Genomic DNA, 23,140 nt, shown 5'->3' with positions numbered 1-23,140 from the left:
AATAAAAACAACACAGTTTTTCCCTTATTTGTACCCTTCCTGCGGTTACTTTCAAGGGCACTAGACGCGTTTGGAACGCCACCTATCGTTAGCGCAACCTGACTGCCTGTGGCTGTGGATTGCAGAGTATAACGTTGTAAATAACAGTACGTTTGTTGGACAGCCCGTTCAAATTGCTTTATTAGAGGTCAATTTATCATTATGAGCTGCAGGAGGTACTTTCCTATTGAATGTAGCAGCGTTTTGGACTTTCAAAGATGTGGCATCTCAGGACGTGCATTTAAAGCCCACAGCTCTTAAAGTCTCTACATTTATTAGAAATGTTATGGCAGGACAGGTAAAGATGATTGGCGGGCCGCATCAGGCCACCAGTTGATGTACACGTGTGACGCTCGTGCATTTGTCTGTGTCTCACTGAATGAGAACATGAACACATGAATTCCATCTTCTCCAGAGCTACTCTGAGAGATCATTTCATAAGCATTTCACTGTCAGAGAAAAACTATTGTCAGTCACACACTCTTTGCGACGATTCGTCAAAAAAAAACTCTGGTTAACTTGAACATCCAGATTAAAAACACTGTATTCTCCTATTACATTTACTATAGTAAATTGAAGTATTCTAGTATAAAGATTATAAACAACAAACACTAGAATATACTTAACTCTTATTTCTCTAAACTAATATTTACTATAGTAAGGTTCAAAAACACTATTGCATCTGCAAAAGGAGGAATTTTACTGCAATTTACTTTTAGTTAATAATATAATAGTATACTACAGTCTGTGGACAAAGATATAATCATTGTATAGTAAAAAATAGAAAACACCGAACTCAGAAATATTAAAACAGAAAAAAGGAGCTTGGGAAAAAGTAAATTATAAATAAATGTCCTTCATCCGTTACCTGCCATTTTATGTGATCAACTACAAATACATCTTTTTTACGTGTGTATTTTTGTCTAATATAACAGACGTTTTATGCTTGTGCTACAACTGTTTGGCACGTGCTACAAAATTATAAACCTCTATAGCACCAGTGCTAAGTGCAAAAGAAGTTAACGTTCAGCCCACAAGCTAAATCTTATTTTAAAATGATGGTGAACCGTTTCACTGCCCTCATGACTTTTATGCACATAAATGCCCTCGCTTTAAAAACCAAAGCATTAATCAGTACTTATTAGGCCTGACGGGTAGTTCCCAAATGTCCTTCCAACCCTCATAACTTTACCATCAGCCAATTCAAACAGAGGCCGTCTCCAACTGCGTTAGCGCCCGCTGAGGGAACATCTGATCCAACGGAGACGAGAAGGGAACAGCTGCACAGGGCTGCTTTGAGGCGTTTGGTTGCCTAGTCCAACCACACAGTAAAGAGGGATGAAATTCTATCCGAGCTTGACCTACTACGCTGCCTTCGACTTCACATCACACCAAAGCAGTTTAAGACCGACCCTTCGAACGCAGAGGTGACATCCGTGAAAAATATATCAGAGATAATCTGCTTTAACCGCACATGAGCATCAAAATATAACAAGTTAAACAAACAGCTATGGTGTGCCAAAATACACAACGCACATTAACATAATATTTCCGGAAAGATGTCATATGATGACTTAAACTTACAAAATATAGTTTTTTTTAATGACAACAGCAAAAGGCAACAACGGTGAATGAATCATTGAATCTTGCACAACTTCTAAACAAACAAACGAACAAACAAACATATACTATAGATACATATAGCGCATGCACCTAGCCAAAGTTAACTTCCGCTCAGCATGTGTTGATTGTGCTTTAAAATATTAATATAAATTAATTTAAAAATAAATAGTTATATTATTTGATTGTACAATCATTGTATTAAATAAACTATGTTACATTTGATAATATATTTACTTAATTACAACTCATTAAATAGGTCGTGAAACTAAGCATTTACATTTACGCATTTGGCAGAAAGCAACTCGCATTGCATTGTCTAAACTTTTTTTATTTTTTGAAAAGTTAAGCCAAGTAACGTTTCTTCTACTGGTAACTAAAAACAGTACTGGCTAAAGTAATTTACTTGTTGATTATTTCTGATAACAAGAAAAAAAAATAATATGTCCTTTATTCTTTGAGGATGTATACCGGACGTTAAGTTTTGCCCACAAAAGCGAGCATGGGCAGTAACGTTTGTTTATGTCATGGCTTTGAAACCACATTAACACCATGTAATGTACAAAAAAACAACTAGGTCTGTCACGATAGTCAATTTATCGACTTATCGCGCTATATATATATAAACTAGGGATGGGCATTTTTCAATAATATCATATTCAACGTATTTTTATATGTTGTTAGCAGATGTTAGTAAAGTTAAGAAGCTCCTGAACCTACAAACATTTTGCCAGCTCTGCTAACACATCCAAGCCAAAAGCTGTCCTATAAGGGCACTTCTTAACAAGCTGTTTCTAAGAGTCAGCCTGCAGGCCACAGACCGGACATTCTGCATCAGCCGCCACACTGAGATTTCACAGTGTAATTGGATTGTGTGCTTGAACTGCTGAGCGAAACACACATTTGCAGGAAGCTTCAGGTGACGGAAATCAAGTGTCTCAGCAAAATGTCAGGAGGAATGGTCGGTTTGGACGCGCAGCGGGATTTCAATTTGTGAACGTACGTGATGTTCCATTCCAAGAGTTTTCGCCCTGTCCCCGAGCAACCTGTCTGGGTTCGGCCGTCTGCCAGGTCACGATTACGCTAAGCCAGATGAACTTTCTGTGTATGCATGCGGGTAGACAGACATACCCTGAAGACGTCACTGGTTCTGTTGGTACTCTTAAGTCAAGCCTGTCAAAGAGGAGAACTTGAGTCTTTATTTAATGCCACAAAGATAGAACATAAAGCTTTTCAGCTCAATTGCAATGGTGTAGTTGATCACGCAAATCAAGCAAACTAATACGCCATGACATGCAGTGCATTACAGTGATTTTACCGTGACAATCTGTGCTATTAGTTGCGATGTACCCAAAGTACCCAAAACTCACGCACACAACTGGCTTTCTGCTTTTAAAAAATGGCAAAGCAACATGAAAGACACCAATGTTAGCAAGCAGTTCAATTTATAATAAAATAATAACATTTTAAATAAGTGTTTGCATGTGGCACAATAATACAGAATATCTAGTTAATCAGGGCTTTGAACACGACTTACTCGCACTGGAAAGGTAAGTGATTTGCCAGGGAGGATGACAGTCATACTGAACATTGGGTAAAGAAGCTGTCACAGATCATTTCAAGCCTATTCACTGAGAGAAGAGAAACAGTGTTGTAGACATTGAAAGTTTGAGGCAGCTGACAAACTCCCAGATGTCTTGAACAATCAGTTAAGGGAAGGTGACCATGGTGCTGCTTCTAAGAACTGTGGCCTTTGGGGAAACTAATGGATCAGCACGCTCAAACAAAGACTAAAGAAAGTACTGTCGTCATTTACTCGCTCCTGTCGCTTTAAACCCTTACGATGTTTAGACAGTCATTGACCTCACACCATGAATTAAAGAAATACTCAAAGATTTGACAGCTACAAAGACTTGATCTAAAGTTGTCATACACAAGAGGTTCAGACTACTGTTATGGTTGTTTGAAGACAAACGTAGCAGAATATTTACTGCTGCATTTGTCCAAAGGAAGAAACAGTAAAAAGCGTAACATGAGGGTAAATGAAAGAGAAAATAAGACCACATTTGGCCACACAGAATTATCCCCCGTTTACAGAAATGATCAAAAACCATCAGAGCAACTAAATGGTTATTTGACAAAGGTTTGAGACCTTTTTCTGCAGACAGTGCTAGTTTATTTACTCATTTAAAAGTTTCATTTTGGTTCACACCAAAACATTTAACGTATTTATAACTGACGGTTGCATCTTTCTTGCGTGCAAAAACTGACAACTAGACACTCAATTGAGGTCCGGTGTAAGCCCTAATTTGAAGTCATTTGAGAAAGTTGTAATGTGCTCCACTTGATACCTAGGTATAATCAGCCAACGATTGCAGGAAACCGCCTCAGGTAAAGAGAAGCCATTTGGTTGCCAACATGACAATATAAAACAGTTACCAGCAGAAACCCGCAGACAAAACATCACACCAAACACAGCAGGAAAAGACTTGAGTAGTCAGGCTAAAGAGTCAATAAACAAATACACAAACCTCCCTATTCAGTCGTTGTTGTTTTATTAACACACATCATCAATCACTCGCGCTCTGGGGGAAGTTGAGTCAAACCCAACACTTCAGACCTTCAGGGTCGACTGCTTTTCATCTCAGCTGACCTACAAATAAACCTCATGTAATATATCACCTTTAAAACACATTTCACTGCTCAACATACAGCTTAACTGTGGTCGGATTAGTGAGCTCAACTAGTTGCGTTGACGTTTTTAAGGGGATTTGTAACTTTTTGTCTCTAAATTCACTATCTTTAAAGCACAAAAGCTTTCAAAACAATTACAGTCACACTACAAACCACCTGCTATTACACATTTACTTCTGGGGACAATGCTCAATATAAAATTTTTTGCTGTTTCACATTTGCAAAAACGTGTCTTGACTCGACAAAGCCTTTTTAAGACTAGTCAGCCCAGTGTTTCTGCTAGGATTTTGCAAAACTGTGGCGCTTGATGACGTCATACGCTAATTAACATATGCATGACTTAATCACATATTTTAATAACGCGTTCAAGACACCTTGGAACTGGGAAATTTCCCACCACAAACCCAAAAGTAACGTATGGATTTACTAACATTAAAAGTACTTAGCGATAAAATCAATACTGAAAATAGTTCATAATCAATCAGTTGGTCTGTGACGTCACTTGCGAGCTGCGCAGTTATAAAACTTTTTAAAATGACAGTTTAAAATGTGTCCCTCCTGTCCTATACTTACTTTGTTATAATGAACAAAGCCCTCAAGGGGTTGGAAAAGTCGCTAAGTCTAGTGAAAGAGTTGCAAACTTGGCAACAATGGCTGGACAAATTATGAATGAATGGGAACGTCACTGTAGTCATGGTGGGGAGGATTTTTGGCGTCGTGGCCAGCCATGGCGAAATGAATATAGCCGAAACACTGAGTTAGCCCATTTCATAATGGAGTCATACACATACTTAGCTATGCTTAGAGAAAGCTATTGGGATTTGCCATGCGGGTCACGCCCAATGGGGGGGGGGGGGTAGTTCAGATGTGGTTTTAAGAAGAATTTCTGACACAAAAAACCAGCACAACACCACAATGGACTGTTTGGATTAGGAGAATGTGTTGTTTATTCAGACATTGCATGTTAAAGTGTTTACAGCCAAGAGAACAACGATCACACTGTGAATACCACTTCTAAAAATGCAGGAAGAAATCCTGTGTGTAATGTTGAAAAGTAATAACAATTACTTAACAACAATATAATAACAAATTACACAACAATGTTTTACTTACACATATAAGGATCTCAAGACAACAGAACACCACCTTCAGTTTCTGCTCAGCGAATCGGCTTCCAAATCACGACTATACAGAGCCATTAAATGGGCGGCAGCTGTGTGTTCAATTGTGTTTGTCCCAGACAATAAATTAATGATGAACTCATGCTAAAGCTGAGACCAACAAAACACCCAAGCAAATTCAACCCCCCCACACCGAAATTCCACGGACCACGAGCCGAGGCCATTCCAAAGACTTCTCATCGTGTCTTCAAAAATACAAAAAAATCCATTAAATCACAGGGGAGCACAGAAAAGCGAGCTGTGAAGTACACAAGCGCACGCTCGGAGGCTTCAAGCCCAGCAGGTGCTGTGCTGTGTTACCTTCACAACCGCATGTTTAATTCATACTGCGACTAAACCAGCATTTGAAGAGAAGCTCAGGGCTGGAAAAGAGACGGGAGGAGTGTCTTCTTCAATGTAAGAGTGCAAAAACATGTATCGCAAAGAATAGACTGACATGAAACTTAATCTGAAACAATTATAGCTAAACTACAATTAAACAAAACAAATGCCTGGAATATTTTCTGTTTGGTGAACCTTTTGACAGTCATTTTAAGAACGACTCCCAGGTCCTACATCACTCCAAAATCATACATTTCATAAAAACACATATAACAGCCACATTTGATTTCACAAAGATTGCTAGTAAGATGAGCATCAATTAAACTCAATAGAGCTAAGCTTAAGATACTGAAACTGCTCTCACGATACATAACGTCTTACAAAATTATTATTATTATGATATAACACTAGGGTTGGGAATATAAATTTGATTCCAATTCCAATAAGAAAGGAATCGGATCCTTAAAAAGTCGATTCCACTTAACGATTCTGGACCGCACGGTCACATAGTTTTCACATAATCTGTCAAGCCACCTGACGTGACATGGCCATCTGCGAGAACCTTTCGTTCGAATACTAAAAGTCAGTTCACACGCTGGACCGTGGAAGGCGCTCTGAAGTGTGGCTGCATCACAAAAAGACAAAGCTAAGTATATTTAATTGGGACAAACTATTGTTGCAAGATGCAAGCATGTAGCTAGATGCTTTGCCAAAATTGCAAATTGGTTCATCGTAGCGAATTACAAGAATGCACCATATTTGATGAGTTACGCATCCACTGCTGACGCTGAGTGTTCTTCATTAGCCCCCAAAGACACTAGTGCGGGTACAATGCCGGAGCCATCCGTACATCAATGTTACGTCTTTTTTTGTCCAATAAAAACATCCGTGTCATTTTATACTGCTACGGGAATCCCATAGTGTATTTCCGATGTTAAATCATTCTACATATTTATTTAATACTGGTAGGACAACATGAAAGGGAATTGCGCTGTAAATAAATCCTACATGTTTATTTTAAGATGTTAGGACTATCTGACAGGGTATTTTTGCATTGCAAAATCATCATACCTGTTTATTTTGTCAATGTGGTTTAGATTATATTAAGATGTGCCCTGCGGTAGGAAAATCCAATATGGTAGGAAAATTCGACAGGACACCGGCACATGCTATATGTGAGATCCCCTTCTCCCTCGCTTCGAAAGGAAGGCTCACACAGGACACATTTGAGTTTGTTCAGATGTAAATAATGGCAGAAAATATATATTTTTGATTTAGCTTTTATTGCTTTTTCACCGCTTTGGAATTGAAACTAAGAATCGTAAGGAATCGATAAGCAGAATCGAATTTGGAATAGAAATCGATAAATTTGAAACGATGCCCAAACCCTTTATAACACATTTAAATTTTTTGGATTGTGTGTGAAATGTGGACATGTTTTTAATAATACAAATAAGAAAGAACTTTCATAAAAGTACACAATACACAGTTAGGCCTGAAATAATTGATAAAAAAACCCAGTGCCAGCAGGAGTCAAGGGTCCTCTGAGAAATGTCAATTGGACTAAAGGAAAAGCTCATAAAACTAGTGAAAAGGTTTCCAGTCCCACAACAGACATAAGACTTTTCTGCACATCTAAAATTGTATGACACTAAAAAGTAGCACATTTTAGAAGTGTTTCCATTAAACACCCAGTGTTTATATATTTATATTCTGAAGCTCAGAAAATTATTTCACAGTAACATGAAGCCTGATAAAGAAAATAGAGATATCACCACAATCTTGTGATCTGTGGAGTCGTTTTACTGCCAATTTCCCGGCCAATGTCTCTCGGCTAAACAAAAGAAGAGAGAAAATCTGTCTGATGGTGTGTTAACTGCCTGGCATGGTGTGTAAAGACTGTTTTTCTGCAGGACGAGATGGAGGAGTTGGCAAAGTAAATCCCAGCAGGATGGCGACGGGGGAAATGAACTCAACCAAACAAAGACTACAGCCGCAGAGACGGACGTCTACCATCCAACTGACACCAGAATAGAAATACTGTCAAATGTTACACTATGTCTACAGTGATGCCAATAAATTTGTGTACACTGGACAACTACCAGAAAGTATTTGAATTGCAATCTCCTGCCTACGTCAGTGATCTGTGAGGTTTCATGACAAATGCGCTACTGCCTTGAGCGTGTTTTTTACTTATGCGTCGGACCTACGCTGTAGACAACATTTAAATTTGTGTGTCGTTGTCCACGTCGACAGGCAAAAGCCACTAGCTGTCAATTTCCAAAGACGTGTTGTTTTTGTAACCAAGACAAGAGCCGAAGAAGAAGAGGTGATCGCTGTCTGTGAAGCATTTAGCAGTGATAGCGGCAAGTAAACAGTCACTTTTGCAGCTTTAGTTGTTAAATAAAGAAAACACATAATTTATTTAGATAATTAATTCGGAAATGCTTATAAGTAAACCAAAGGTTTTTTGATATGAAGGGGTTCAAGCTAGGGCTGAACGATAAATCGAATCGCAATTGGGATGTGAGAGGTTGCCATTTGCTAAGCCAGTTTCGTAATGCTCGTTTATACTCGAGTCGGCTCCGAACTGCAAATCTCCACAAGCACATCTGGCAATATGGACGAGGCTTGATCTACACAAGCACCCTGTGTCAACTCACGGCTGACCAATTGAAACGCGATCTAAACGTTTTGCTTATTTCACTTGGAGGAAATGAAACATTCAACACATTTTCTACTTATTTCTAAAATCCCAAATACTTAAAAAATGAATAAATCAGCCTATGTAACCTATGAACTATTAAAAAAATTCACTACCAACATAGAAATCTTTATGGATTTAAGGGTTATAATGGGAGTTATATTTGTTTAAATGGAAACTATAATAGTGTGCACTGCTATTTGGATTCTATTGGTGTGATGTAATCTGGCTGTTGACATTCAATAGAACAACAGTAATTTCATGGAATTATATGAAATATACAAATTGATCATAAATTATATCCAATCAAACATCAGAAAAATAGGACCACCCACCGAAATTAGTGATTTTCCAACATTGTAAAAAAGAATTTGTTTTTGGTTTAATTGACATTCAAGGTTTAAGATTATAAGAATTTATATGGGGGCCGCAAAGCGATGCACTCTACACAAAGTGGGCCATACAACAAATAAGTTTGAGAACTACTGCTTTAAGGAGACAACAAGGGTGTTCACGAGGTGTTAGAACAGGTGTAAAATCGTGTTAATCTAGTATAAACGTAATACCCTTAGACGTCTAAGGATCTGGCAGTGTGGAGGATTTGCACCTCAAGTCGAGGCTGTTCAAACTTTCAAAACTAATAAACTAACTAATAAACTTTTAGAATTGAGAAACGCCACCAGTACATCTGAAGATTCCTCAACTGATTTACATTCACATTTAACCGAGATGACAAACAGAAGCCTACAGCTACAATTAATCTGACTACAAGCCGCTTTCACATCTTCACAAATGCTTCTGTATTAAAGGTCAGATTTTATAGCTGCGTGACGCTGTCAATCCATTCAATCATTTTGTTATTTAATGTTGATGCAAGACGAGTTTGAACATATCTGCAAATCAGCGAAGAAGGGTTGGGCGAGATCAAAACCCCTCATGCAAAACGTTTACCTCACACATCGTAGCGGTTCTGAAAAGATCTATACCGCGTTTCAGGTTACTGCAGGGCTCCAGACTAACTTTTTTACTAGCAGCACAGTGTTCCCTGACTGAATGTTTTAAAAATAAAAAATAATATAATAAAAAAAAAAATTAAGTGGCTTAAATCAGACTGCAATGCAATTATCCAATTATTTTTCGCAAAATAACGGTCTCACTGATACTGACAAATAGGTCACTTGATGACCGCAGATTTTTTCTGCTTATTTAAAAGAGGCAGAGTCTACAGAGAAGCTTTGTTATTGATAGGTGCTAAATAGAGAAACTGTAATCTGAATTCAGTTGAACCAACAGACATTGTGTGTCGTCAAAAATAATATATTTAGTTGTTCACATTGTTACCCATAAAGCAAGTGAAAGGTCTCGTGTTTGTTACGTTCTTACAAGGATTTGATTGTGTATTGAGGACACTTTTCGTCATATTCACACAACACATGTAAGTATAACGAAGTCGTTCGTACTTGCTGTGAACGGATTTGAAGTTCACTGATTCAAACCGATTTGAGAAGTAGGAAAAAAACATTTATAATTTTTGTTCTGTTGAACACAAAAGACGACATTTTGAAGAATGGAAGACAACAGTTCTGGGGGCCTTTTGACTACAATTGAATTTTTTCCCACTATGAGAGAGTCAATGGGGGGCAAAATATGTCTGGTTATAAGCATTTTTCCAAATATCTTTCTCCGTGTTCATCAGAACTAAGTAATTTATACAGATTTGGAACAACTGGGTGAAGGATCCCTTTAAAGCAACAATAAGCATCTTTAAAGTTATTTTTCCTCAAGTTGTTTTAATAATGACACTTTTCAGCGTGATACTTCAAAGAATTCTTGCTGTGAACGGATTTGAAATGATCCAGCGCAGTCTTAAGTAATAGACTGATAAATTACGTTCCCTGGACTTCTCTGCGGTTAGTTTAGTTTTAAACGTCTCAAATATCACATTTGTTTTTCCTCAGGCTCATTAAAATCCGTCACAGCAAACAGCGCATCCTAGTAATGCGCTCCTGTTGTGTGTGTATAGGCTACTTCTCAAAATGACCAGTGCTAAAATCTGCAGAATTTTTTAGCGGATTCCACAGTTTTCTTCAGAAATGGAGAACAGAGCGCAGGCGTTGAGCGTATGGGGGAAAGCCTAGCTGCTTGCTTTCTTAAAAGGTATGGCGCTTCCGTTAAAAAAAAAAAAGTAAATTTGGATGGTCGCCAGTGGCAATCTCTGCAAAAATAACACGCACAAATTTATATTTCTGGTCGCAAATGCGACCATTTTAAGCTCGGCCTGGAGCCCTGTCTGAAACATCATTTCTTTGGCCAGTTATTCAAAGCTTGTTTTTTATTCTTTACAACATTTTTTATGAAACCAATTACAGCAATATTGGCCAATTATTCAGAATACTAGAACATGTTCTCATTCTTCCAAACATGCGTCTGTAATTCAACACAAGATGTCCTGAAGGCCACTTAACTGAAGAGATTCCCACTAGCCAGCCAGCTGTCTCCTGGATCTACTGCAGTCCTCCCCTAAGACTCAACACACACAAACAGGAAGATTCCTGCGTTCAACCATCAACCTCCCACCAGGCTGTGTTCAGAAGACCCCACCCTCGCCGCTCTGTGACCCAGCTAAGAGGAAGCATATAATTGTGTCCCCCCCGCGGGGAATGTGCCAGGGGCCCAGAGTCTCCGTAACAATGAGAATAAATGACTAACAGGCCATTTCACTCACACGGCAGATCTCAGGCGACAACAAGCCTCACAATAGAAATTAAAGGCGAGGAGAAGCTTTAAAGCAGACCTCAGAACATTATTCTCAAACATGTAACGCCTTCATATGTTTTTTAACAAACTGGTAGACTGCACACATATTCCAAACAGATTAATATGAAACAAATGAAAATCAGTTTGTACAGTTCAATATATAGACCAGAAGTTCAGAGAGGAAATCCAGAGCAAAAACTAAATGATCTTATAGTAACAATCCAAAACTTAGGTCAAGATACAAACTAGAAAGGATATGAATGGATCTTCTGTTGACAAACATTAAAGCGATACTTAATGAGGCAAAAGTCAATTACCCAATGTTTTACACACCCTCAAGGCATCCTGACTGAATATGGCTTTCTTCTAGAAGAATAATGCAGTCAGGGTTGTAAAACCACGTAAATAGTCTTCTGAAGCGATTCGATTGTTTAAGAGAAATATCTATATTGACAGCGCTACTATTAAGGTTAATGTCTAGCTTCCGTTATCCCGCGGGTGCGCATGAACCAAAGATATTTTTTTCAGGCAAATGACAGTAACGAAAGTCACGGTATCCTAATTTGGAACAAAATGAAAAATGGCGCATTCGTCACCGGAACTTACTGCCTGCGTCATTTTCTGGAAAAACAAGCCCAGGAGTGATAACAAAAGTTAGACATTAACATGACAGCTTAATAAAAACGAAGTAAATGTCTAACCGTCCATCTCAGGTTAAAATGGAAATGTACAGTGGGGCAAATAAGTATTTGATACACTGCCATTCTTTCAAATTTTCCCACTTAACAAAGAATGAGAGAATTTTCATCGTAGGTACACCTCAGAAAGAATGTAAAAAAAATATTTGTAAATAATTTCCATTTTATTGCATGAAATAAGTATTTGATACAATAAAAAATACAACGTAATATTTGGTAGAGAAACCAAAGGGCTTCTTGAAGACAAACTAACAGGTAATAGGCAGAATTCTTGCTGGTTGGTAGGTGATCAAATTCTTATTTCATGCAATAAAATGGGAATTAATTATTTAAAAATCATACAATGTGATTTTCTGGATTTTTTTACATTCTGTATCTCACAATTGAGGTGTACCTACGATGAAAATGACACATCTTTCCATTCTTTGAAAGTGGGAAAATTTGAAAAGTCAGGATTGTATCAAATACTTATTAGCCCCACTGTATGATGCTGCAAATCCCTTAAAATATCTTTATCTATATTAACAATAAATATAATACACAGAAAAGTTTGTATGTGCAACAATAACATGTATAATATTGCTAATGACATTGCTGTGACAATAATATTCTCTGTTTACACATTTAGTATAAGGGGGTCCCTGCTCCATGCATCTCTCATAACGGGTCCTTGCCCCGAAAAAATGTTGAAATCCCTGTTCTAAAGTCTCTGTTTTCGTCCATTTACACAAAAACGCAACTATGGTGTTTTCAAACTAAAACGGGGTCTGCAGCATTTCCAAAAGTGTCAATTTTTCGGAAGTCGAAAACTCCAGAGTAGTGTAAACGGCAGGCGGAACTGTAGCAAGAATTAAGCCGTTTTAAAGGAAAGAACACATTGCTCTCTTTTTCTTGCTAGCACAATGTCAGGCAGAGTTTTCTGGTGATGGGGGAGGGATAAATGAAAGGATCTTTATAGCTGGTTTGAGAGAAAGACGGGGAGGCACAGAGCCCAACACAGATCCGCTGTTGCAGATCACTTCAGTGAAAAACACATTCGCACACAGTAACCCCCCCAATAAGAGGTTAGAACCCAGCGGTCAAACCCAACTGGGGTCCAATCAATAACAATTTAACCAATAAACATCATGTGCTCAATTCTAACCAGTAATACAACCTCCTGTGGACTGGTCTATGGGTAAAATGGGGCTTGGCAAGCAGCGCTAGCAGTCCTGTGGTGTGTTAAACCATTAATGAACATTTTTGTAATTGTTGTATCGTCATTATTATTATGGCTGTTATGAATCAAAATTGCACTGAACTATCGGAAACAGTCGCAGGGTTATCGACACAAACAAGAAAGTTAATTTGGGTTAAATGCAAGTTAATAAGGCAGAAATCTGAGCAGAATATAAAACGTCTTTTCCAGCCAATCGAAACAACAGTTTACATATATATGAGTCTTGGCATAAGTTTTAGAATCTGAAACACATTATGAGGTATACATGGCAACCTACAAGAGCCAGGAAAACCTTCTCAAAATATTAAGAAATCTAGGTAACATTACAATAAGGTGCTATTTGTTAACAATAAGTTTATGCATTAGCTAACATAAATTAACAATGAATAAGACTACTACAGCATTTATTACTATCAATTCATGTTAATATCCGCGTTTACTAAAGCATTATCAAAATCAAACAATGTCACTGTTTACATTAGTTAATGAACCATGACCTAACATGAACAATTGTATTGATATGAACTAATATTAACAGGGATTAATAAATGCTGAAAAACCAAATTGTTAATTGTCAGCTAATGTTAGCTAATGCGTTTACTAATGTTAACTAATAGCACCTTAACGTTAAGTGTTACTGAAATCTATTTATTAAACGGTCAGTTCTGGTGCTTGTTTCTGATTGGCTGAGCTGAGTTCTTAACCGTTATAAAATACCCCGATTTATAACTAGGGTTGGGTACTAGAACACACCAGTATATCCGGTATGTAACTGGACCGAAGCAAAAGGCAGATTTCAGTGCCACTTAAATGCTGACTGACATTTACATGAACGGAAGTTAGAAAGCTCAGGTAATACAAATCTTACATAATGGCCCACAGATCGGCACGCGCATGACCTGTGGATTCATCATAGTAAAAGATTGTTTAAGAAGGTTTAATGCACGCTCTCTTTTTTTCGTATGCCCTTAGCTGTTTTAAAATGCCATATATCCCACTGCTTCTTGGAGCTTATTGCTTTAATAAAAATCTATAAAAAAGGCTTCATTTACACTTGACTATAAAAGATGTAATAAAACATGTCCAGATAAAAAAAAACAAGAACATCAAGACATGAAATCAATGCCAGGAATCCATATGCATCAACAACAAAATCAATTCCATTGTGTCCAAAGCAAAAATCTCTTTACACTAAACAAGAAGAGGTTTTGCCGTGGCCCATGCAAAACCAAAATACTTTCTGTTCAGGTCAACTGTCATTTAAGCCCTGTCTGCTAACACAAATCAAGACCTCAGAGAGGATTTTTTGAATATCTGGGGCAAAGCTATGGCTTTGAGAAAGAGACGACCACAGAACTGCAACAGTCTTTACAAGCCTGTTGGAAAGTAGCTCCCATAAATTGGCATCCCAGGAGACCACAGCTGGACCAAAGTAATCGGAGCGAGCCGTCTACACGGGAGACATTTTTCATTCATTAAAGTAGATTCATTAAAGTGCACAAAGTAAAGACTATTCCAAAACAAACAATTACATTTTCTGTCTGAAAATCTAAGGCAGCACTGTATATATCCTTCAGACCAACCTACGATCTCACCGAGGTTTGAGAACAGAAAAAAATAACCAGCTGTGTGTAATTCTGAATCTGCTGATGAACTCCATGTTAACTTAAGGTGTTAGTCTAGTCCGAGCAGAAGGTCCCTAGAGGCAGCTAAGTGATACAAAATCTGTTCTCTCAATCGCTCTCTTCACCTCTGTATCTTTCTTCTCCACTTCCTCTACCTCACTGTCATTCTCGGAGTTCAGCTGGGGGTCAGTATGCAGCAGAACCTCTCAATCTAATTTCCTCCAGTGGTCGCTCTCCGCTTCACCCAAATGACTCACTGCTGAAAGCCAAATGAGAGTCAAACAATCATCTCAGTATCTCTCAAAGCTAAAGAACCTCGTCTTCATCTTACATCACTATCTGAGTTGGGTCATTCCAGTAGTAGGGATGCAAGGACATACTCATCTCACGATTCAATCAAAATACAATAGTATCACAATGTTTTTTCTTTTTTTGAACAAACAACTTGTTAGAGAAATGACAACATTCAAGGTTTAATTTGACCCTTTCCTTGTAAATAAATAGAAATTTGATTAGGTCGATCACTACAAGAATACAGCTTTTAAAAATAAGAAAGGTCAGAAATGTAAACCCTAATAGAATACTTCTTTAAAAAGAAAAAGCATTATATTATATTGTACATGTGTCTTCAGTCTTCAATGAGTCCACAGGTACTGCAGATGATGAATGAATGACCCATTTTCAATTGGATTATCTGAATTCCCAAAAGTAGCCGAACGTCACTGTGCCTGGCTGCTCACGAGGAGCGCTGCGAACATCTTTAAGACGCAAAGGAAGTTCAGAAAACGTTCGCTCAAAAGAACATATGCCAGATCACAACCTATCTGTTTACACTCTAATTACATTGAATCCCTTGAGCACTAGAAACATGACAACTCTCTGATGAATGTTTCTTAATATACCTCCGGCCAAGATTATGTTCCTACGGAAAAAGAAGAATCTTGTACACGATCACTCATTTGAGTTTTTAGCCATAACTGGAGTTGAGCATCTGCTTCTGTATGACGTTGATTCTGTCTAGATAAGATCCAGATAAGGGCTTTCTTAACAACTATGTGAGAAAGAAAATAAACCATTTACTTCAGCTGCCACGGTGACAACTGAGAGCAAGATATGTCAGCGGATGACAGCTCGTGTTAACACAAATTCAGTTCTCTGGGTCTTAGATGGCTCACATGCTTATTACCCTGATCACACCACAGGCAACGCACAGCAAAGTTCAGTCCTTGCTTTAATACTAAGCACACAACCCTGAACAGAACACATTCACCCTTTACAATCTGTGATCCGAACAGGTTGTGATGATTAGATTTTTTTGTTTCCTGAAACAAAAGACGTTCTAGCAACGTGACTGAGGTTTCAAGTTCAAAACACAGCAGCACAACACTATAATTGAGGTCTGCGTGACATGTCCATGAATGCAGAAACAGCCATCTGTCACAACACTGCATACGTATGACAAATATACCCACAAATATACACCTACCAGTTAAATATTCTTGCGGTTAGCAGGTGTTAATTTCACATTTCGATTATTTCACGAGCATCCTTGGAAGTACTATTACACAGGCAGGAGAGTCTAGTGATTATAAACGATAATCAAAATAAATAATAATAATAATAATGTGAGTTATATCCAAGGTTTTGTAGCTATATAAAGGAATGTGCTAGCATTACTTTACCCCCCAGGAAAGTCCTTCAAATAAGAAAGTTGTTCTTTAAATAAACAGCCCAAGTGATAATTGCAAATACAGATGAAATCCAGACGGATTTCTTTCAGCTCCTCTGAGAGGAAAACATGCCATGCAGAACTGTGTCGCCCAACAACACCAAACTGAAGTAAGAGTGTAATTAAATAAGGATTAAGCTCAAATCACTCTACTGGCGTTTTACTTACTCTGTCTCTCCGTTTCTCTTTCCACACGTTTCAACTGAGTTCATGAACACCATTTTAGCACATCTCAGTCTAATTAACAAAAGAACATATCAGCCTGCAACTCAATCTGTGACTCAGAGACATATGCAATAAACACAAACATGAGGAACATCTAAATGATCACCATCTACAATTTAAACATTTATGCAAGTGCAAGTTAAGTTTGCTTTTTTGATTAAATGAAACAGTATCCTTCAAAACGATATAAGCTTTAAAACTGAAAGAGGAAGAACAAAACAGACAATGAAAAATCTCCCTCCGTTGCCCAAAACCCCTAACTCACATCTCAATTTCACTGGAATTTGAGAAAAAGTAAATCTGCTATAAATCAAGTCCAAAGTGACCACAGAAGGTTGGATCCACACCAAAAAACCGGCAGTGAAACAGAAAGTGACATCTAACTAGATTCGCCTCATTCAAAAGAAGCCAAAAAAACGCCCACATCAGATGATGGCCATAACTCACTGCGCTTTAGGACAGTTACATCGCTTTATGAGGGTGTAAAATTCTGAACAGCCAGAGGCGTCTCGGTCAGGAGGATACGCAACGCTCATACCACACCCCGGTTATTACATCTTCAACACGCTTTGAGAAAACCATGGATGGGCTCTGCAGAAGCGGGCAAAGCGTTCTTCTTTCACTGCGCTAGAACTGCTTGGGTTCTGGCCAAATGGCAGCTTGATAGCAGAATGTAAGAGTGAGAGGGTGCGTTATCCTCGCCTCACCTCACCGCACTCGACACAGAAATCCCCAACAAGACATTTATCTCCTGGAGGTTTTGTTGCGGATCAGGCCAACTCAGACCACAACAGCACCTGATGCCAAGATGCCTTTGGCTGGATGCTTGAAACCAATCAAACGCTGAATACAGGCTTTCCAATATATGCTGCTGAATCTTACATTTGAATTTCAAAGTAACATTTCAGTCCAAAATCTAAAGAAAGAGAAAAAAGATACTTCGCCCAAGCTATTTTAAAGCTATCTACGTTGTGAATGCACAATCGTATTATTGTAACGCATACAAAATTCACATCACAATCTTGCACATATGCATTTTAAAGCCTACAAAAGGCTACAGACAACTGAGAACACAAAACAATTATTGGACTACATAAATCACGGTATAAACCGTCTCAGGTGGCTTATTGTTTAATAAACCCAATTAAACCCCTATTTACAACAATATTCAATAACATATTAAGTGTATTCTTATAGGGGTGTGACGAGGTCTCGCAAGAACACAAAACCCTCACGCAATCGTCAGGAAGGTGTTTTGGGCTCGCACATCCTCCCTAAATTTAACCTGTGTGATCTCAAAATATATGTTTGCACATTTTGTTGTGGTGTGACCTGTTTTCATTACTGTACAGAACACTGTAATAACTGCAGTGAACAGGTACGATGTGATTTTCCATACAGAAGCTCTACTTTGCCACCCTTTTTTATGTATAAACACACTAGACGGACGGGTTTCAACGTTCGCGTGAGTCTCTCGCGTCTGCAGTTGATCAGCAGCCGACTTGACTGTACCACAAATACAGTATAGCAATTGCAAGTTCACATTACGTTATTTTAAATACATTCACAGGCAAACAGATTTGAAGCAACAGTTATTACTGCATAATATAATTCAGTAAAATAGAAGTTTAATTTGTTTCATAAAGTACAAGTTTATTTTATAATGACTGCATTTTTTGCATTTTGTGTTTAAGGTGAATAAAACAAAAACAAATGTAAAACCTTGTCCGACAGCACTACAAGACAAAGCCCCCCAAAATTGTATTTTACTGTCAAACAATATTTTTAAAAAAAGTCTTGAAGAGTTTGGCTCCAAAATTAGATTTTAATAATCTTGTTTTTATTGTGTTAGTTAGCTGTATTTTTTAGTTATTATGGCTTAATTCAAAACAATCCAACAAAATTGAGCGAGTTATCTTATTTTGGAACCAAACTCTTCATGTGTTCAAAGACAGCACACACACCTAATCCAATCAGACAGAATGTTTAATGAAGAGTTTGTGGTACATTCTGAAATAACACCTGCAAGATCGATGCAGTCTAATCCAAAAGAAAGAAAACACACAAACGCAGAATTCAGAGAGTTTACGAAGCTCAGATTTCACAAGCTTTACTGAACTTTTTGAACAAAGCCAGAATCAATCTCGAGAAACATGACCTCCAGTGTCTCATAGTTTCGGTGAGTAAAAAAGTCGCATATAAATAACCCACAAAACAAATGTTTATGACAGCAATAATTACACACAAAAAACATAGCAGAGCAGCACAAAGGCCCTGATGAGTTGTGATATTCATAATGAAACCCAAGAACATGAAGTCAGGTGGTTTCCAAACGCATTCATTTCTAGCACTAAACTCTCCTTTTTAAAACGTTGAGAGGGACTCTAGAGTTAAAGAGTGACCAACATATTATCTTCACATGTCGACAGGGATGTGCTTGCGCTACACTAAAGTTGCAAGAAACAACTAGTAGGGTAGGGTACAAAAGTCAGATAGCACACAATGTAGGTGACTATACTATATTTGGGTAATAACAAGAGATACAAGACGTCTAATCAGATCGAAAGCCTCAAGTGCAATACTGCTTTTATCAGCAAATACTATACGATAAAAAGAAACGTTAGGAAACATGTTTGCATTTAAGGATTAGACGGATTCAGAGTCCACTAGAAGATAAAGCTGTCAACTGAGGTTAATAGTTGATGGCCGTTGTGCAGTTATATACACAGGTGAACACGAGTTTAACATCATATTCAATAGTCACTGATTTATCTGATCTGCATCTAAAACCACAACTAGCCATTTTATATTCCAAAACCAGCCAAACATAAGATAGTCTTTGGCAATGTTGAGAGACATTTTGGCAGAAACTGTTGTTTTGGCCCTAATGAAAACAGACGCTGCCAAATGTCAGGAGACTGTAAATCGAGTGAATTGAACTCGACGATGTTACATCAGTTGTAATGACTTGATGGCTTTGAGCTGCTTGAAATATTAAGAAAAGTCCTCAGACCTCTAAACTAACGGCAAGCGTACGGGCAGATTATCAATTCATTATGCAAAGTGTACATTTTGATGTGACGCGTCTGATCTTTCACAGAGCAGATGCGACGCAGCCTCGCATATAAAAGAGCGCAGTTTTTTCCAAGGATGTTTTGGAGGACTAGCGTGGTTTTAGGTCAGGAATGAAGAAAGATGTCCATGGGGCGATTCCGCCCTTCAGCAAACTAAACTGGACGCAATTGTTACTGCAGTGGGGAAAAACAAGGACAACAAGAACCAACCGAGCTGCCGCTTCTCCTGATAAATGATCTGCATTTACACAACCTGCTTTCAGAGGGCTGCTGAATGCTGAAAATGTGTGTGCGTCTCTCTCTACTTCTGTGTGTACGGATATGAAACTGTAGTGTGTTTTTCTATTAAGTTGATCGGTGTGTTTGGCGACACATGTGAGTGTAAGAGTGTAGAAGAAGATCGTGTATGTGTAATACCAAACAAGAACTGTGGCAGTACCATGGTACACTGGTGTATTAAATGGTAACCATGAGACGCGTATTTGTGCCATTTAAACCTAGTAAACTATGGTAATACTATCCCATACAACATATTGCTATAGTAATGGAATGGCGTGGTCATTATGGCTGACATATTCAATTAAGATAATATAAATCGTTATATGGCATTTGGGGAAAGCTGACATTTATGGACAAATCCCAATTTAAAACTATCAATGTATGTAGATGGCAATTGAAAGTCAGTATTTGATTATTTACTGAAGTAATTGCTATATATGTGTAGCATCAACTTCAATAATACAATGTTTTGTTATAGGGTGTGTGTCTCTATATCACTGTGTAGTTCAACCTGTGTGTCTTATCGTTATGTGTCAATGTGTGTTCAACACACACGTTGTTTAGCCGCTTTAGCTATTGTCAGCACAAGTGTATCGCACACATCCGTCTAACTGGTCAAACTAAATCACACACAAGAGATCAATCACAACAATCACAACCATAACAACAACAACACACACACCAATGTCACTTCTGTATTCTGTAAACACTGTTAATGTTCAGAAACAGAGGCGCGTGTCCGTCAGAGCTAACGACAAAGAGCGCTAGCATTAGCGCGAGCGTTAGCATTCACCTCAGATGATTTACCTCAGAAAGACAACAATTCAACCCAAAATACGGACCATACCTCATTTCTACAACATTAAACGTCTACACAATAGCTACAAATCAAGCACTGGGTACATGACCACCCGAATCCAGCAAAACACACGAAAGTAGCACCGAAACCTGTCAAATACATGAAATAAATCACCAATATAACGACCGATTTGTACATCCACACACGTTTAATGAAATGTGATTGTGCGAATCGTTGTTTGGACTTTAAAATGCACGTTTGAATAATGTGCCCATTAATGCTAATTCTGATGGCTAAAAGCTAAAGACACAAAATAAGTGGCAAATGAAGGAATTCATGCTCAACATACACGAACACATGATGGTTTTGTGCACTCACCCCCCAAAGGGTCCAGTCCTGTCCAGGTGCATCCCATATATCCAAAAGAGACACCGAGAATACCTTCCTTTGAAAAAAATACCCCTTCAGGAAAATGTGCTGGGGTTACACACACTCCTGCATACACACATATTCAACCATGCACACGCACACTCGTGCACATACACGCTGCAGATCCGAGGACAGACTGGTTTCCCAAGACCGGTGCTCAAACACAGTCAGGGGAACAAACTGCGGTCAACATACGCATTTCTCCTTCAGTCTCGAGCCCACGGGGTGAATAACAGCGAGTGTCCTTAAATCCCGATGCCCGGAATATGTCCTCGAAACCCGCACAGACTTGAGTGGTTACGGGTCAGCCCTGCGCTTTCTTTTCACTGAAGCTCCTGGCGGCTCTTTACGCTTGTTTGCGTCTCACTGCGAGACGTTCAACGCAATGCAAGTCAACGGTAGCTCGCGCAAAGCCCGGAGACGGAATCCGGCTGGAGCGGACCGATGAGAAGCATCTGCCCGGTGGGGTGCCGAACAATGATAAGTGTCAAATGATGACTGCCCCATTGCCCACTAACATGAAGTGTTAGGATTAGGTGTGGTGGTGAGGGGTCGGGTTGGCTAATCCCGCAGGGATTTAAAGAGGGGAGACGTAATCTGGCGGGGAGTCCAAATTATACGGAACTGGATTTTGAAATTAGGATTGAAAGTCTTGAAGTCTATTATATATAGATTTGTCATTCCTTTTTAGTTTTTTTTGTTCATGTCTATATCTGTATTGACATTACATTTAGTCATTTATCAGATGCTTTTATCCAAAGCGATTTACAGATGGAAGGGATTGGAACAAGTGCAATCAAAAACTGGTGTCATAGAGCCGATCACATACAGAGCTGAGATTCATTTTATTCTCTTGAAAGAGATGAAGTCAGAACGGATCGGTCAGAAGAGATGTGTTCTTGAAGATCTTTCAATGGTTTTTGACCATTTGTGATGAATGTTGTCAAAAAAACACATGTGAAATACATAATTCAACTATACAGGCGGAGAAAGATTTAATAGAATTTGAACTGTTTCGAAAAATTATATTTTTATTATAATATTTTATTTAGCTATATTAATTCCAGGTCAAAACAAACAATAATTGTTTTGCTTAATATGCAACAGCGTTGATGACATGGGGTACAAGCCCAAAGCCAATAAATTAAAATCGTTTAAGGTCAATTGAATAATTATAAAGCATTTTAAACAAATCAATTGGGACATCGTGATTTTATTCGATTTTTTTTAAATAAATTAATTACAAATTTATAAATCGTAGGATTTAAATCAGTTTGTTTTGACCTGGAATAAATAAAGCTAAATAAAATATTATTATCAAAATGATAAAAATGTCATTTTCAACAGTTCAAATCTTTCTCTGCCTGTATAATTGAATTATTTATGTCACTGTATTTTATTGAGTTACAACCGCCATCGCAAATTTTCAAAACCCATTGTAAGATTTGAATTAATGAATGTTTTCTCCCACTATGACAAACCATAATAAACAATAATTCATATTTTTTACAATAGTAAGAATTATGCATCAGATGAGATGGATGATAGATGGACAGATAAACCTGTGTTTTATTACTCTCAATAGACGATTTGTTTCCTTTAGTCAATAACCTCATTTTTCATACTTGTGAAAGTTGCCATTTCAGATATTTGTCAGGAGTGAGACCAGCCAGCTGCAACACGATGAGCAACATCACAAGCGTTATGACAAGCAGACGTGACATTCTGTTTGTCATAGAACACAGGA

General features: G+C 38.1%; 1 protein-coding gene across 2 annotated transcripts in view; it reads right to left on the bottom strand.

Moving 5' to 3' along the window:
- Positions 1-21,893, bottom strand: part of znf609a (zinc finger protein 609a) — a 71,817-nt gene extending 49,924 nt beyond the window's left edge. For both annotated transcript variants that reach the window (XM_079450356.1, XM_079450357.1), the window contains exon 1: positions 21,343-21,893. The gene's annotated coding sequence lies outside the window, so the exon portion shown is untranslated. The remainder of the gene's footprint in view (positions 1-21,342) is intronic.
- Between the last annotated feature and the right edge of the window lie 1,247 nt (positions 21,894-23,140).

This window comes from Barbatula barbatula, assembly GCF_947034865.1.
Source record: "Barbatula barbatula genome assembly, chromosome: 25".
Classification (NCBI taxonomy): Eukaryota; Metazoa; Chordata; class Actinopteri; order Cypriniformes; family Nemacheilidae; genus Barbatula; species Barbatula barbatula.
This window is presented reverse-complemented; position numbering and strand designations above follow the sequence as displayed.